The 14653-nt window shown below is 46.0% G+C and overlaps 1 pseudogene; it reads right to left on the bottom strand.

The window, feature by feature from the left end:
* Positions 1-3730: 3730 nt before the first annotated feature.
* LOC147002056 (uncharacterized) lies at positions 3731-13475 on the bottom strand (annotated as a pseudogene).
* Positions 13476-14653: the final 1178 nt, after the last annotated feature.

Here is a 14653-nt window from a genome sequence, read left to right as displayed (position 1 = left end):
ACGCCCAGCATGACATTAAACACCCAGGTGTTCTCTAAATTCTGAGCTTGAAATACCACAGTGCCCTGGAGCTGTGGGATCCGGGGTCCTTGAAAAGCCTCCAATTCCCTTAAGAGGTGGTAATAATACTAAGACCAAGTAGTGGATGTCAGTGTGTACATTAATACTCCCTACCAGGCTTTCCCTGTTAAATGACTAATAGGCAGGAGGCTTGTACATCACGGATACATTAGACAAAAGGATACATCACATCCCAGGTAGGATAGAGCAGGATGGAGCAAGATTGCTTCAAACTATATATATATATATATATATATATATATATATATATATATATATATATTTATTTTTTTGGTTTTTCGAGACAGGGTTTCTCTGTATAGTTCTGGCTGTCCTGGAACTCACGCTGTAGACCAGGCGGGCCTCGAACTCAGAAATCCACCTGCCTCTGCCTCCGCCTCCTGAGTGCTGGGATTAAAGGCGTGCGCCACCACGCCCGGCTCAAACTATATATTGATTTAGTTCTTGAATGTTCTATTTATTCAATCCCAGTTAACCACAAACCAGTAAAATTACAGATTAGGGAGAATCTGTTTCATTTGGTAGTTGTATTATTATCATATTATTAATTAATCTGACTACTTCATTTGGTAGTCAGATTATTAATTGGATATGACTTCACCTTTTAATAACCTTTCCCTTAGCAAACCCCCAACTCAATGCCTAATATGCAAAAGGTACAATTTAAAGGGCTTTAGAAGGCTTAATTATCTTAACCCTCAGGACAATCGTATGGCGCTTTCTTACATCACGGAAGAGTAAGACACAGAAAGGCGACGTGATTGCCCACAGTCAAGGTGACTGAATTCTTGTCCTTGGGACTTGCTCTACAGTTGCTAAGCCGAGCCTAATTACAAAGGTGGGAGCTGGCTCATACCCACGAGTGTGCTCTGAGGAAACACTCAACACTGCCCACACTGATGTCACTCAGGCCCAACCATGGCTTTTGTTGTTGTTGTTATTCTGTAGGACCCCAAATCTAGGGCCCCCCACTCTAGTCCAGGGACAGGAAGCACCCACGAACACAAGAATCCTCTCTTGTTGCAAGACGCACGAGGCTTTATTGGCAGAGCTCTGGGCCGACATGTACCTCACACAGGAGGCAGGGGAGTCGACGCTGAGGCTCAGGAGCTAGGGGTTTTTAAAGAAGCAAAGGGTTAGGAATACAAAGAATTTTGACAAAGGCATGGGATTGATTCATTAACAGAAAGATTACATGTCAGCAAAAGGGGCATCAGAGCTTTGTTCCGGTGGGCTTGGGGCTTATCTTTGTACCCGGCGCCAAGGGGTAATAGAAGGGAGGTTCCGGCCAGATGGTGTGGACTAGATAAGATGACCCTGCCTGTCCTCGGATTGAGGGGAGATTCTGGCCAGATGGTGTTAGCTTAGATAATGTAGCCCCATTTGTCCTCGAATACCTTTTCATCTTTACGGCCAAGATGTTCTTAGGAATGCCTTAACAACAGCCCTGCCCTGGCATGCCTGGGGGCTGTTCTACTTTGTTCTCAGTCCCAGATCAGGGCTGTGGGCTCCTAAACAAGTTACAATATTTTATCTTCCTTCATTCCCCTCTTCTTCTACTAAATAATTCTAATCCTAGAATTTAGAACCCTGTGTCTCCTAATTCTTCTTCTATCTGAATTATGGGTTGATATTGTCGTTGTAAAACCAGGAGTTTGACTGCATCTATCCTACTCTGGATAAAAGCCATTCCCCTATTAATTATGCAGGGACCAAAGATCAGAATTAGACATATGAAAATAACGGGTCCAGCTAGGGCAGAAAATAAAGATGTCGTCCACGGTGACCGAGAATACCATGACTCTAACCATCCCTGTTGTGCCTCTCGTTCTTGCTTTCGCAGTTCGAGTCTTTCCCTCAGCTTTTGCATCGAATCCCTGACTATCCCAGTGTGATCTGCATAAAAACAGCATTCTTCTTTCAGGGCCACACACAATCCTCCCTCTTTTAGGAAGAGCAGATCAAGACCTATTCTGTAACACTACTTCTGATAGTGAGGATAAAGATTTTCCAAAGCATCAATTGACTTTTCTAACATCTCTAGATCTTCATTAACAGCATCTCTTAAGGATTGGATCCCTTGTCTCCCTTCAATTAAGGCCGATACTCCCGTCCCCATTCCTACTGCCATCCCAATGCCCAAAAAGGTGGCCAAGGTTAAAGTAACAGGTTCTCTCTTAAATCTTGTACCAGCGTACATTTCTTCTAGGCTAGATGTAGAATGATAATACACTCGAGGTAACAGTTGGATCATAACACAGAAATCATGGGAAGATTCAAAAACCTTAGTTGATACACAGGGGATAAGTCCTGAATTACAGGCCCACCAGCCAACTGGAGACGGCACAAGATAATAATTAGTTTCTGTTCTGGATACAGACTGAATTCGGCCACACAGATGTTTGTGGGTAGGAGGGGGGGTACCTATACAGAGACCTGGGTTTCTTGCTGATACCTTGGTCAGAGTCAGTTTCTGCCCTGTCCCCCACGAGCAGGAGGTATGGCTGCTAGTTTTATTGAAATCTCCATCAAAGGCAATTCCTTCATAATAAGGGGGGCCCGAGGACAAGCATAGCCAACAGTCCTCAGTGGCATCTGGATTTGTTCTATTGAGGGCATAGAAAGCTCCTCTCACTAAATTAAACATTCTCTGTCCCGTCGAAGGGTTTGTTGGGGCCACAGTTAGGGGGTTTTGTAAGGCGGCGGTGGGAGTGAGAGTGGCAGTATAAGAGGGGTCCGTGGGCAGGGCGGACATTTGAGTCGGGGGTTTGGATTTGGCTGGGGGGCCCTGTTCCATAAGGACCTTGTTGGGCCTTATGGGTGCCACTGCCGGGTCTCCCACTGTCAGTCTGATCTTAAAAATGAACCCAGGGTCTGTTAATGGAGCGTATACCCGCCAGCCCCACCTATTTCCCTTAAGCCAACTCTGACGATCTTGTCTCCCTTTCTTGGTGAATTTTATAAGTAGGGGGTTGCAGTATTTACTTTTGCATGGTCCTGGGGGGCTGTTTTTAAGAGCACACCCATTCTCCGGATACTTAGAGGGGTCCCTTTCTCCTTGGTTTGACCCATCATGGCCACTACCCCGTTTTACTGTGATTAGATCCCAGGCAGAGGAAGGATTCCAGTAGGCATCTCCTGTTGTTTCGCATCCCCATTTACCGCAAAAAAAACTTGATGCCCCTCCACACTCCTGTCGAAGCCTTCTGCTCTGACCCTGACCAGGGCAAACATAGAAATCTGCGGCTCTAAGATTAGCTCGGTAGAACTGCCCCGAGCATCCATACGTGCTCCCTATCCCGTTTGGGACACACTGCTCTTCAGGGGGTGGGTTACTAAGATCGGTATGATCAGGGAGGTCCCAAGTGAGAGATCCTGCCGCTAACTTACAGATGTCGGGTGTGAGATCAGGCCACCAAGTCCAAGGGGGGTGCACTGCGGTGGCCGCCCACACAATGTTTCCCTCTTCATTAAGCACCTCCCAAGACTGCTGAATTGGAGTGTGAGGGTTAAAGTCTGGTGGGGCCGCCCCTGCGCAGCAGGTGTAGCTTAAGAGGATTAGCAGTTCTTTCCAAGGTCCACTCATCTGGGTCAGTCTCTGGGGGAGCCTTCTTGACATGGGAAGCATGAACCCAGGCAGGGATTCCTTCTATTTTGACGGTGTTGTCAGCAGCACCAGGTAGGGTCCTTTCCACCGTGGCTCAAGGTTCCCCGCTCGATGTCTCCTCACCAGGACAGCATCTCCCACTTCGAACTGGTGCGGCACCTGAATATCACCAGCGACATAGGTTTCTTTTAATTGTTCCCAGACTTCTTTCCTCACCGTTTCAAGAGCCTTGAGACGGGCTAAAAGGCAAGTAGAAGGAACAAAGGAAATGTCTGGGCAAGTCTTACTTTCTACCATCATATAGATGGTAGAAATAATATTATTATTATAATAATTCAAAAGGTGTTAGACCTAGGGCTCCGGGGGTGTTTCGGACCTGGAATAAAGCACAAGGGAGAAGGGCTGTCCAATCATTCCCGCCGGACTCTAACGCTAATTTGGTTAAGGTCTCCTTGAGAGTTCTATTCATCCTCTCTACCTGTCCTGAACTTTGGGGTCTGTAAGCACAATGTAATTTCCAATTTGTCCCCAGCTGTCTGGCCAATCCCTGGCTTACCTGAGAGACGAAGGCAGGCCCATTGTCTGACCCGATTACCTTGGGTACTCCAAAGCGAGGAAGAATTTCTTCAAGTATCTTCTTGGCTACTACAGTAGCTGTTTCTTTCTTGGTGGGGAACACTTCAACCCACCCTGAAAAGGTATCTATAAAGACTAACAGATACTTATTTCTATATCAGGCTGGCTTTACCTCTGTAAAGTCGACTTCCCAGTAGGTCCCCGGTCTATCCCCCCTTAGACGTTTCCTGTTGCGGCCCGCCCGCGGTCCACAACACGAACGGTTTGCTGAGAAAGGCAGTTCAGGCTGGAAAGAGAGGAAACTAGACGGGGCGGAAGAAACAATGGAGTCAAGACAACAATTATTCTGATCAAGACTCAATTTAATATTTCCAGACACCCAGTTTATAAAGGAAGGGGGAGGGAACCCAATTTCCCGCCAAGTAACTCAGGGTCCAGTAGCAGGACGAACACGTGTGTGACTCCAGGCAGCAAAGGCAGGTTCCAGCAGTGGGCGTGGCAGGACGAATGAGCCGGTAGCTCCACCCTTGAGCAGGCAGGTTCCAGGCTGGGGGGAAGGGAGGCCACATTTCCCCCCATTAGATAACAAAACAAAAATAAAAAAGGGGGTGGCCTGTGGCAGAAAAATTATCTATGTTCAATAGTTCTGCCTGAGTTCCTAGGGCTAAAGAAAAAACCTATTTCCGTGGGATTCCCTAACTATTCTAATGGTAAACTGTATCTGGCTAAGGCTGTCTTTAAAGCACTGACTGAATAGCAGCACTGGGCTGTAGGCTCTGACTTTATAATGCTAATTAGTGCTGAATAGGTAGCTACCTGTTTGCATTTTAAGTAGGGCGTTGGAACCCTGGCTGAGTTTAACTAAACAATTTTAGAATAACACTGAACTGATAATCCTCTGCAATTTTGGGTAAAAGGCAGGGGAACAGTGAGAAGGGGTTAAGACCAGCTCTTTAGTACAAGGCCAATTGGCTTTTTTATTATTTGGGTGGGAGGCAGTGAAGGGCCTGCTCTTACAACAGCAAGGTCTCCAATCTCTCTCCCCCCTATTAATTAAGTTAAATAGGCAATGCTTAACAGAGGTGATCAAATGATTTTCTCATCCGTAGATGAGTGGGCCTTTAACCTTGACTTGGGTAGACATTGGCCTGATTCCTCCCGTGAGCATTGTAACAACTCACATCTGTGGCTCTTGGTATCTTTTGGGGAGGGGAGGCAGAGCCTTAAGTATTTTTGGTTTTTAGCTGGAATCGGATACCAACCTCCTTCAAATCAGGTGTGTCGCACAGGGAACTCAGAAACGGTCAAACTGGACCTTCCCTCCGCAGTAATCTCCTGCGCCAAGCGGTACCCATACCGTATTCATATGATTATGAATCAGTAGCGCAATTCTGAGTTATTGCGAGGTCTCTATATGAGACTTGTCAACCTCAGATTTAGCAAGGCCTAGACAAGAATTATGTCAGTATTAACACCATTAATTTTGGTTAAAATAGGAGCTGAAAGTCTTTCCTCTTCATCCCTGTTATTCCCAGTAGCCTGAGGAACTAAGGACACCTTGCAGTAACAGCAAGGGTGAAAAGCCAGAGGCCAGTTAAGGGACTAAGCCTATATCTATCAAAATAAGAACTAATCTTTGTAAATATATATGAAATTTCTACTTCCCTAGCTCTCCTGGTAAATCTAGATCTTGTCTTAGACTGAAAAGCCACATGCTGGGATGTCCCTGGAAGGGAGATTAGCAATACCACCTGTTTGCTCGTAGGGGCGGAGAACCGGAGAATGTAGATTGACCTGCTTGAGAGAAGGAAGAATTCTGAACAATGAGAGTGTAGCAATGTAAATTTTCTGTTCGGAGAAGTCAAGGTACTTTATTTAGATGCAAATTGTAAAGCTAAAGCTAGTCTCCAGCCTCCTGTGGGGGAGCCGGCTCAGAGGAAAACAATTTTTTCTGAGAGCTTCCACTCCCAGCACAAGAGGAATTTTAGTCTTTAGAATGATACTTACGAGGAGAGACAGAATCTGTGTTTACCTGACGAATTAATCTCTCGAAAAAACACAAACCGAGCCCTTTCCCCAGATTAGAACTGGATCTGGACCCTTTTATTTATTAGTCAGGGCGTCCTTCCATTTTACCAATGCATAAGAATTAGAAGTAACTGGGTGCCAGTGGCGTTCCGCTGCAGACTGACCTTTAATGTCAGTTTGCAAAAAGTTTAGGACAAATAAGGTAAAGGCAAGGTGAGCCTTTGGTGACCTTGGGGGATATGCTCTGAGTTAACTTTGCTAGGTAATTTAGAATATAGGAATCTCTAATAATTGAACTGAATATTAGACCAGTCTAAGATTGAGTTAGAATGGCTGGTCACACTGAAGAAGAGTGAAAAATCATTATGACTCTATTAAATGACTAATTTTACTAAGTCTGAATATACAGTCTCTGATGTACTATTGCCATAAAGTTAAAAGGCTAGAAGCTAGTCTAAACTGGAAAAATGACAAGCAAGGATGGATCTAAAACATGAATTTAATCCTTTAGTCCTTTTAATCAGGACACTGAGTTAACTTACCTGTCAGCTCAGCACACGAATTACCAATATGCTTTTGTAGAGTTCTGTGGAGAGAACCTGTTTTTCCCTTTTTTAATAAGGTAGCTGTTTTAGGATCAATTTATAAGCCAATAAGTAGATCCTTTTAAGATACTAAAAAGCATTTATTAAATTTGACATTTTAATCTCAAATTTTGAAAATAAAGGTATGTTTTAAATAGTGTGCATGGAAATGCACTAAATAGTATATATGGGGATACAATTTCTCTCTTTTGTCTTTTAAGAGGTTAAAGTTTAAAATTTTACAATATCTAACCTTTTGAATTAATAACTTTTTGGACAAAACATTTTAAATATTTGGCTGTAAAGGGGCAGTGACTGATTGCACTTTCAATCATTTTTCTTAAGGAACGGTTGTAACTAGAAAGCTTGAAAAGTTATTAAGAGTCACACGTGCATAATTTATTTATTTATTAACTAGAAATATGTATAAGCAATTGTAAATTTGAGAATTAATAGTATCTGAGGGACGAACAATTTTAAGTAATTATGAGCTCAGAGATATAGCATTGACTATCAATATATAAATTAAGGTTTGATTGTTCAGCATTTTAAAACACCATCTACAGCACACAACCAGATTATTTGTGCTGGAATAGGGGCAACTGTGTGTCTTAAGACTCTGCTCCACAGCAGCTAGTTGGGCCCACGTGGCCAACGATCGGCTGGGAGGATGAGAAAAATGACTTTACAATAATGTTTTTTCTGGCCAAAGAATTGTCTTCGGCACAACTAATTTTTAATTACCAATTAACAACAATTATAAAAGCTTTCTTTATTTTTTGTAAAACCTTTTGTAGTAAACTAAAACACTAAGTAATAAAAGGATACTGTCTTTGAATCTTTTGGGTGAGAGCAAGGATTTAAGGTAAACTTCCCTTGAGAAGCATTAGTTAATAAAATACTTTTCACTTAGGAAACAATATATACTGAAAGATTAAAACTTTTGGCTTCTTGTAAAGAAGCAGAAACAATAAACATTTTTCTTACATAATGTAAAGCTATATTAGCCATACATAGAGGCAAAATTTTTTAGTGATTACCAGTTTACTAGAAGCAAAAATCTTTGAATTTAAGCATTATTTTAAACATCTGAATAGATCTGTAACACTGTTAAAAAGAAATTTTTTTGAACACAGGGAAAAACTTTTTTAGGCATTGTTTGCAAAACAAAAGAAAAGGCCACAAGCCGCTCTGGGACTGCCCAGAGCCCTGTATTGACTCAAAGGTAAAATACTTTTTAATCTGAGCATTAATCTTAAATTTGCAATCAAACTGCAAGCTGCAGTCAATGGAACAATGGCAGTTTTAACCATAATTTTTAAGTTTTTGTGCAAGGTTAGGATAATATCTACAACTTTGGGAAAGCAAAACCTATGTTTAAAACAATTTATCACCTTTAAAATCAATATTAGAAGCATTACTATCATATTACGAAGTTTGGATATCAATTAATACCTATGAATACCTATTAAAGCAAGCTTTAACGCTTTAATAAAGAGGCATTGCTTTATATCTTATCTTAAATTTTACTATTTAGGATAGGAACCACATTAATCATTATCTAAACTAGAAATATCTAAAGAGACTCAGCCTCTGAAGCTTAATCTCAAATTCTAACTCGCTTCAGGGCCTCACCAACTTTTTTCCAGGTTCCACAATCTATCGTTTCTTCTTCTTTGAACCATGGACAACAGCTATCTATCTTATCTAAAAGATTTCTTACTAATTGTACTTCAAGGCTTACTCCTTTTTCCTTAAGCAACTCCTGAAAACTAAAAACAACTGCCTGATCCATGATTTTGAACCCTTCTTTCTTCCACCTAAGCAGTTTTCTAAAAAACTGCGGCACACCGCCTGTCTCCGTAACTAGTTCCGATTAATGAACTGCTGACTCCAAGCAGAAGCAGTGTTGGGTCAGCACTGCTTCAAACTTGCTTCGTATCCTACCGCATCCTCAGCAACACTTTACAAAACTGAAATTTTTTAGGCTAGCGCTAGCATGTGTACCTGTCCGTTGCTCCAATGCTCCTCCGATACGAAGATTCTTTCCTTTCTTGTGGAGCTCCACACAGCAGTCGTTTCTCTTAGCATCTCTCTGCCATTCTTCAGGTCCCTGTTCAGGCGCCAACTGTTGCGGCCTGCCCGCGGTCCACAACACGAACGGTTCGCTGAGAAAGGCAGTTCAGGCTGGAAAGAGAGGAAACTAGACGGGGCGGAAGAAACAATGGAGTCAAGACAACAATTATTCTGATCAAGACTCAATTTAATATTTCCAGACACCCAGTTTATAAAGGAAGGGGGAGGGAACCCAATTTCCCGCCAAGTAACTCAGGGTCCAGTAGCAGGACGAACACGTGTGTGACTCCAGGCAGCAAAGGCAGGTTCCAGCAGTGGGCGTGGCAGGACGAATGAGCCGGTAGCTCCACCCTTGAGCAGGCAGGTTCCAGGCTGGGGGGAAGGGAGGCCACAGTTTCCCAACATAGAGCTTACTGGATCCAGCATTGGTGAGTGCACAGGCTCGATAGTTTCTCACTAAACCCTCTGCAGCCTGTTGTAGTCCAGGGATGCGATAAGGGGACCTACTAACCAGCCTTATCATCTTTTTAACTCCTAAGTGAGTCAGGCAATGAATGTCAGCTAAATATTTTAGCCCCTCTTCTTCTGTGAGAACTCTTTTCTCAGTCCTCCCTTCAACCGTCTGGGGCGTGTTTTTGATCACCAAAGTCATTGGCCCCTGGGCCACCTCCTTAGCCACTTGGTCTGCCATCTGGTTTCCTCTCTCTATTGGTCCAGTTCCTTTTTGATGTCCTGAGCAGTGGATGATCGCCACCTTGAGAGGCAGGTGGACAGCCTCTAGCAGGCTAAGAATCTCTTCTCTGTTTTTGATGTCTCTCCCTGCAGAAGTTAACAGGCCACGCTGTCTGTAGATTGCCCCATGGACATGAGCCGTGGCAAAAGCATATCGGCTATCCGTGTAGATGTTGATAACCTTGCCCTCAGCCAGTCTCAAAGCTTGTGTCAAAGCAATAAGCTCAGCTTTTTGGGCTGATGTTCCTTCAGGCAAACTGCTGGACCATATAACAGATTTTCCATCTACTACCGCTGCCCCTGCTTTGCGCTTACCTTCCACCACGAAGCTACTTCCGTCAGTGTACCAAGTCGCTGCTCCCGACCATGGCTGATCTGTGAGGTCTGGTCGAGTTCCAGTTTCTTCTGCCAATATTTCTTCACAGTTGTGCACTGGAGTCTCGTCAATTTCGGGTAACAAGGTGGCAGGGTTGAGAGAGGTAGGAGCAGCGAAAGTCACCCTCTCAATGAGGAGCAGGCTCTGATAGTGGGTCATTCGAGCGTTGGTCATCCATCGGTCCGGCGGCTGCCTGATAATGCTCTCGAGGGAGTGTGGAGCCACCACAGTGACATTTTGGCCCATGGTTAATTTATCAGCATCCTTTACCATCACTGCCGTAGCCGCTACAGCGCGCAGGCAAGAAGGCCATCCGCTAGCCACAGGGTCCAGTTTCTTTGATAGATAAGCCACAGGATGCTTCCAGGGCCCCAGAGTCTGAGTGAGGCCCCCTTGTGCTATTCCGTTCCTTTCATCGATGTATAGGGTAAACGGCTTATTTAAATTTGGCAGTGCTAGGGATGGGGCCTGAAGCAAAGCCTTTTTCAGAGTCTCAAAAGCCAATTGATGGTCTTGGGTCCAGGTAAATTCCCCTTTTTCTTCCGTCAGGGGGTACAAAGGGGCTGCTAGGGTGGCAAATCCCGGTACCCACAGTCTGCAGAATCCTGCTGTTCCCAGGAACTCTCTTACCTGACAGGGAGTGGTTGGGGTCGGAATCCGCATCACTGTTTGTTTTCTGGCATCAGTCAGCCATCATTGTCCATCTTTCAGGACGTATCCCAGATAGGTCACCTGAGTCCTGCATAGCTGCACCTTCTTAGCTGAGGCTCGATACCCCTACTCACCTAACTTGACCAGGAGATTCCGAGTTCCCAGTTCGCACTTCTCTCGTGTCCCTGCAGCTAGCAAAAGGTCATCTGCATATTGCACAAGAGTCACTTGCAGATTATTGACTGGGGAAGAGGCCAAGTCCCGGTGTAAGGCTTCATCAAACAGAGTGGGCGAATTTTTGAACCCTTGGGGCAGTCTCGTCCAGGTGAGCTGTCCCACCCTTCCACTCTCCGGATCTCGCCATTCAAAGGCGAACACTGGTTGGCTATTGGGATGCAATCTTAGACAGAAGAAGGCATCTTTAAGATCTAAAACAGTGTACCAAGTTCATTCAGGTGGCAAGGTGCTAAGCAGGCTATAAGGGTTGGACACTGTAGGGTGAATGTCTTGTACTCTTTTGTTTACCTCTCTAAGGTCTTGGACTGGGCGGTAGTCGTTTGTTCCTGGCTTCTTTACAGGGAGCAGTGGGGTATTCCAAGGGGACTTGCAGGGAACTAGGATCCCCTGCTGAAGTAATCTGGTGATATGAGGACTTATACCTTCTCGTGCCTCTTTGCTCATAGGGTACTGTCGAACACCAATGGGGGTGGCCCCCGACTTAAGCTCAATCACTACTGGGGGAACTTGTCTTGCCAACCCCATTCCTCCTGTCTCGGCCCATGCCTGGGGAAATTGATCAAGCCAGTCCTGTAGCCCCTCAGGGGGTTTTAACTTGCTTTGATAAATCCGGTATTCTTCTCCCAGTTGCAGAGATAGTGCTAAAGTCTGAGGCTGTTCTATTCCCCATGATACTATCAGCCCAGGAGGGGAAAAGGTTATTTGTGCCTTCAATTTAGTCAATAAGTCTCTTCCTAGCAGGGGTGCAGGGCACTCCGGAATGACCAGGAACGAGTGAGTCACCTGATTCCGTCCTAGGTCTACTGTCCTGGTCGTAGTCCATGGGTATGACTTTTGTCCTGTGGCTCCAATTACTAAGGTTTTCTCATTTTTTCTTAACTTTCCTAGCGGGATTTTAAGCACTGAAAACTCTGCGCCTGTATCGACCAGAAAATTTATAGGGGTCCCCTCCACTTCTAGGGTTACCCTAGGCTCGGGGAGGGGGACCGAGCCCCATCTCCCCTAGTCTTCACCTTCTCCGAGAGACAATACTTGTGTCCCTTGCTCCTTTTTAGGACACTCGCTGGCCCAGTGGCCTTTCTCCTTGCAGTATGCGCACTGGTCTTTTTCTAGGCGTGGTCAGTTTTCTGGGTCTTTTCTGGGTCTCCTTGGCCCCTGCCTTTTTTCATCTCTCAGGTTCCCTGTCTGTCTAGTCCTATCCCTTTATCTACCACTATGGCCAGAATTCGAGTCAGAGCTCTCTCCTGTCTCCTGTCTCTCTTATCTTCATCTTCTCTTCTCTCTTTCTTTTCTCTCTCTAACTTTTCCTCCTCTGTTTCTCTCTTGTGATACACTTTCTCAGCCTCCCTAACCACATCCCTTATAGTATAATCTTGTAATCCTTCAATCCGCTGCAGCTTCCTTCTAATATCAGGAGCTGACTGCCCTATGTAGGCCATAATCACTGAAGCCCGCTGCCCCTCTGTCGTAGGGTCAAATGGGGTATACCTCCTATAAGCCTCCATGAGTCTCTCTAAAAAAACTGAGGGGGGCTCAGCTGGCCCCTGCATAACTTCTCTTACCTTAGCCAAATTTGTGGGCCTTCAAGCAGCCCCTCTGAGACCCGCAACTAGTGCCCGTCAGTAATTGGACAGCCGTTCCCTACCTTGTGCTGTGTTATAATCCCCACTGGGGGTGAGTTAAGGGAAATCCTTCGTCTATCTTGACTGAGGTCTGGACCGGCCGTCCAGCTCCATCTCGGACGTTCTTCCATGCCTTGAGGAGAAGTCTCTCTCTCTCCTCGGTGGTAAACAGGGTTTGTAGGAGCTGTTGGCAATCATCCCAGGTGGGCTGGTGTGAGTACATCAGAGACTCTATCAACCCTGTAAGCCCTGTAGGATTGTCTGAGAAAGAGGGATGGTTTACTTTCCAGTTATAAAGGTCAGAGGAAGAAAACGGCCAATATTGCAGAAGCTGTAGGTCATTCTGGCCGGTAAGGGGAGCTCCAACAGCTCTAAGTGGAAGCGCCACTGTAGAATCGGCTGGCCCCTCTGAGAGCACTCCCCGCCGGCTTCTCGTTCCTGCTGAGGGACCTCCCTCCCCACTCCCTAGACCCAAAGGTGGAGCCGCCGGAGCCGAGGGCTGGGCTGCGGAGCTGGGAAAGGGTGCAGGTTGGAGGACTGGGGGATAAGGCGGTGGTAGAGAGTCGGGCCATTCCGGAGGTTCCTCTATCTCCGGATAGATTTTAGAAACAGTCGCTGGTTGCGGTGGGGTGGATTTCTCGCTGGCTCCTTCAGGTAGTATTTTTAATTTCTCCTTCTCAGCATTCTCTCGAACCGTCAGAACCTTGGTACCTGGACGTAGGGGTAGAAGAAATGGGCAAACCCAGGCAGGCGGGAATCACGCTAAATCTTCCCACATTGTGATATACGGCTGCTGATCTGGAAACAATCCGGAGCCTTCCTGAAAGACAACGGCCTTTACGGCCCTAATGGTGGGGAGGTGAAACGTCCCTTCTTGAGGCCAACCCACTCCGAAGGTGGGCCATACCGAGGTGCAGTAAGACTGCCAGGGTTTTTTTTTAACTACTACTGATAAGTTTTGTCCTCTTGCCCTAACGTCCGTCCAATGGTCCTCAGTCAAAGATAACGGGGTTGAGATAGTCTGTCCCATAACAAAAAAACAGAAACAGAGACAAAACGAAGACAGAGACAAGGGACACGAGAACGTCCAAGCACACTCGTCCCTGCCTGGACTTGTACAACCAGCCAAACGCTACCTCTGACGGAGTGGGATTCCACGTCCACTCCCACTCTGGCAGAAAGAGCACTTTGTCTCCCTCACTCTGCCAAAGGACAGCTGGGTCTTCCCAACTGTCTCTGACCCTGGGCACTTCCTCCTCCAGGATCGCCCTAGAAACGTCTCCCCAGGGCTGCAGCTTTGTGGCTCAGGACGTCTCCTTCTGCACGCACACACACTGGATCCTCACGGATCTCAGCGGCAGCTGCCAGAATACTAGAACTGGAAAACCGAGACACAGATTCAGCGGCGCCGCACTCAGACACACCAAACTCACACAGACGTACCTCCAAGGGGTATTCTTGGGGTTCTGGGTGCCCCCAAAATCCCGGACGAGCCCCCACGATGTAGGACCCCAAATCTAGGGCCCCCCACTCTAGTCCAGGGACAGGAAGCACCCACGAACACAAGAATCCTCTCTTGTTGCAAGACACACGAGGCTTTATTGGCAGAGCTCTGGGCCGACATGTACCTCACACAGGAGGCAGGGGAGTCGAAGCTGAGGCTCAGGAGCTAGGGGTTTTTAAAGAAGCAAAGGGTTAGGAATACAAAGAATTTTGACAAAGGCATGGGATTGATTCATTAACAGAAAGATTACATGTCAGCAAAAGGGGCATCAGAGCTTTGTTCCGGTGGGCTTGGGGCTTATCTTTGTACCCGGCGCCAAGGGGTAATAGAAGGGAGGTTCCGGCCAGATGGTGTGGACTAGATAAGATGACCCTGCCTGTCCTCGGATTGAGGGGAGATTCTGGCCAGATGGTGTTAGCTTAGATAATGTAGCCCCATTTGTCCTCGAATACCTTTTCATCTTTACGGCCAAGATGTTCTTAGGAATGCCTTAACAACAGCCCTGCGCTGGCATGCCTGGGGGCTATTCTGCTTTGTTCTCAGTCCCAGATCAGGGCCGTGGGCTCCTAAACAAGTTAC

Source organism: Mus caroli, unplaced genomic scaffold (genome assembly GCF_978045245.1).
Source record: "Mus caroli unplaced genomic scaffold, Mus_caroli_1 scaffold_11, whole genome shotgun sequence".
Taxonomy (NCBI): Eukaryota; Metazoa; Chordata; class Mammalia; order Rodentia; family Muridae; genus Mus; species Mus caroli.
The sequence above is the reverse complement of the archived record's forward strand: the minus strand, read 5'-3'. Positions and strand labels throughout refer to the sequence as shown.